The sequence below is a fragment of the Triticum aestivum genome, chromosome 5A (assembly GCF_018294505.1).
Source record: "Triticum aestivum cultivar Chinese Spring chromosome 5A, IWGSC CS RefSeq v2.1, whole genome shotgun sequence".
Taxonomy (NCBI): Eukaryota; Viridiplantae; Streptophyta; class Magnoliopsida; order Poales; family Poaceae; genus Triticum; species Triticum aestivum.
The window spans coordinates 169,892,430-169,896,064 of record NC_057806.1 but is presented as its reverse complement, the minus strand read 5'-3'; the positions used below and the strand labels follow the sequence as shown (position 1 = coordinate 169,896,064).

The window sequence follows — 3,635 nt, the reverse complement described above, 5'->3', positions numbered from 1 at the left end:
TCATTTGTAGTTGTCTGTACTCAGACAAGTTAAGCTTCCGCATGTGCTTGTTGCTTGTATGCTTTGTATGTTGGGTCATGAGACCCATGTTTGTAATACTTGGCTCCCCGGAGCCTAATGAATAAATACTCTGAGTCGTAGAGTCTTGTTGTGATGCCATGTTGTATTTGCACATATTGAGCATACTGTGTGTATGATTGAAATGCTTGGTATGTGTGGGATTCGACAATCTAGTTGTTTATCCTTGGTAGCCTCTCTTATGGGGAAATGTAGTCTGGTGCTTCCACTAAGCCTTGGTAGTCCGCTACAGCCCGGTTTATCGGAGTCCTGCTAGCCCAACACTACTGCTCCGGAACACCTAGACTGGCTAGCATGTTATACACTTTGTTCCTGTGTCTGTCCCTTCGGGGAAATGTCACGCGGTGACATCCGAAGTCCTGCTAGCCTGCTACATCCCGGGTTTACCAGAGTCCTCTAGCCTAGTTGCTACAGCCCAGATTCACATGCTGCTGACCGACATGCTTGATGTTGTTTCATGTATGCCTGTCCCCGTAAGTTAGTGCCACTTTGGGTTCACGACTAGTCATGTCGGCCCGGGTTCTCTATCATATGGATGCTAGCGACACTATCATATACGTGAGCCAAAAGGCGCAAATGGTCCCGGGCCAGGTAAGGCGACACCCGTGGGAATACCGTGCGTGAGACCGGAAAGTGATATGAGGTGTTACATGCGAGATCAGTGTGACTTAGAATCGGGGTCCTGACATCTATCTAGGAGATGCATAACAATGAGAGGGGGAGAGTGTGTCCATGTACCCTCGTAGACCGAAAGCAGAAGCGTTTGACAACACGGTTGATGTAGTCGAACTTCTTCTCGTTCCGACCGATCAAGCACCGAATGTACGACACCTCCGAGTTCTGCACACGTTTAGCTCGATGACGTCCCTCGAACTCTTGATCCAGCAAAGTGTCGAGGGAGAGTTCCGTTAGCACGACAGCGTGGTGACGGTGATGGTGAAGTGATCCGTGTAGGGCTTCGCCTAAGCACTACGTGAATATGACCGGAGGCGTAAACTGTGGAGGGGGGCACCGCACACGGCTAATAATGTTTGTTGTATGTTCTAGCGGTGCCCCCATATATATAGTGTGAGTCTATTCTAATAACACCCTTAAAAGTCTTATTCTGCATACATTATGCTTATTCTGATAACATCATTGACACCGCAGCGCCGGCTGTGATCGAACCGCACGCAAGCAGTAAAAAAACACCACTCACCCCCCATCTCTGCACCCCCATCTCACCCACCCATCACCCACCTTTTCTCCCCTACGCCCACCCCAACCCACCACCTCCCAGCATCGCCGACGACCACCTCCCGGCGCGCGGCCAACAACCACCTCCTGGCGCACGGCCGACCACCACCTACCGGCGCGCCACCCAGCCACCACCTCCCTCCGCGCCGCCCGACCACCACCTCCCATCTCCCGCCAATGCCTGATCCCCAGCCCCACCCCCGGCGCCGCTCGCCGCCAACCGCGGGATCCGAGATGGCAACGACATACTGACAAGTTGCCCGCCGCCCCCCTGACCGTCCTTCTTCCAGAGGCCCGTCGAGGCGCCTCCACAACAAGCTCTCCCTGTCACCTCCCTCCGGCGCCGGCCGCCCTCTAACTATGCCACCACGGGTCCGACCACGCGCCGCCTCCGACGAGCCATGGCTGCCGCGCACCTCCTACGCCCTTCCACACGGCAGGGGCGCCCAGCAAGCTTCCCTCTGCCATCATGCCTCGCGGCCGGCGCGACCCGTCCCCCACAGCCGGATTCGTCCGTATCGGCCCCGTACGTAGCTGCGGGCACTGCGCGGCGGCCGTCCATGCTCCTACCCTCGGTGTTAGCTCAATCCATCCATCCCCCTGCCGGATCCATCCACCCTCTTGCTGGATCCGAGCCTCCTCACCGGCGTTAGCATATGGGGCAGGCGAGCCCAAGCCACGTCGCCGTGCGGGTGGCCGCAACCAACGGCTGGCCCTGCCTCCGTATACAGCCGCCGCCAACACCCTTCCCTCTGACTACTAGGTCGTGCAGTTCGGCCGGTGAGTCCGTGCAGCTTGCCGACGACGGAACTGCAGCTCGGCCGACAAGCGTGGGGGTGCGGCTCGCCAGCTCCTTCATCCGCATTTTACCCGCTGCTTGCAGTTAATTTTGATTTTTTGAAGCTCACGGAATTTTGTTTTGAAGTTCTCTGTGACATCCATGGCGTTGGCTGCGCTTCTACGGTGCGGCTGGATGTCCACCGGCGAGCATGCTTGCCGTCCGGTGGCGCGAATCTTGTGGTCGGATGTGCAATGACCAAAATAGCACGGTTGGGTCACCGGTGTAGTAAGCAGGCGCGTGAGAGGACGACGGGTGTGTAGTTTGGTTTCGGTTTTGCAGTGAAGTTTTAATGCAGTTCATTTTTTATTTTGCATTTTGAATGACACTTCCCTCGATTGTGAATGACACTCGTCTCCAGTAGGTTCATGTGTTTTGAAAAAAAAATTATGCTACCAAAGAGGTTCACTACTCGTCTTCAAGCAGCTCATAAGTCATATTTTGAAGCTCACTTTGTTCTCTCATGCTGTTTGTTATAAAACTCCATGATTCCCTTCGTAAACAGAAACCAAAACTTCTCAAAGAAGCTCGCTTCTTATTAGATGTAGTTCACTCGCTCACTCCCTGCGGTCCACTCGCTTGGTCAACATGTGTAAAAAAATTAATAAGTATGAAAAAAGACAACGATAACTCTGAGGTTCACTTTGGGTAGTGTTACGGTTCACTTTCAGAAGTGTTGTGGTCCACTCTCGTTTGAAAAAAAAGTTGAAAAAAGACAACAAAAACTTGTGCGGGAAAGTTTATGTCCGACAAAAAGAAATCATGAAGTTCACTTGACTGCCTGCTGCAGTGCGGTTTTCTGTTTGAAGCAGTGCGGTCTTCTATCCGATGAAAGGTCCACTCGCTTGGTCAACACGCGTAAAAACTTAATCAGTATGAAAAAAGACAACAAGAACTCATGAGGTTCACTTTGGGTAGTGTTACGGTTCACTTTCGGAAGTGTTGTGGTCCACTCTTGTTCGAAAGAAAAGTTAAAAAAAAGACAACAAAAACTTGTGCGAGAAAGTTTATGTCTGACAAAAAGAAATCATGAAGTTCACATGACTGTCTGCTGCAGTGCGGTTTTTCGTTTGAAGCAGTGTGTTCTTCTGACCGATGAAGTACACACGACGATTTTGGTCTCGCGAAAAACAGAGTGTCCGCTTTTCGGTAAAATCAAAACTACTCTTAAACCGTAAGTAATTAGAGAGAGTGTTCTACATGAAAAAGTTGCATCTCATCGATATCTTTCCAATGGCATATCATTTGAATCATTTCGACAAACGGTTTGTAAAAATTTCAAGAAAAACGGCCGCTGCCACTCGTCGTCCGCCGCACGATTTTCAAAATTAACTTAAAATTGTAAGAAATCTCAAAACCATTTCTACATATGAAAGTTGCGCCTTGTCCATAGCTTTCCAACGACCTATTACATGCCTCGTTTCGACAAACGGTTCAAAAACTAGAGCGAAAACAGTACCGAAAATTGCAAAAATTTCAACAA

At 50.8% G+C, this 3,635-nt stretch overlaps 1 long non-coding RNA gene across 1 annotated transcript; it reads left to right on the top strand.

Annotated features, from left to right (window-relative positions):
* The first annotated feature begins 1,305 nt into the window (after positions 1–1,305).
* LOC123106746 (uncharacterized) lies at positions 1,306–2,603 on the top strand. The gene is made up of 2 exons (XR_006451459.1): positions 1,306–2,150; positions 2,240–2,603. It is a non-coding gene; the product is annotated as an uncharacterized lncRNA (long non-coding RNA).
* The last annotated feature ends 1,032 nt before the right edge of the window (positions 2,604–3,635 follow it).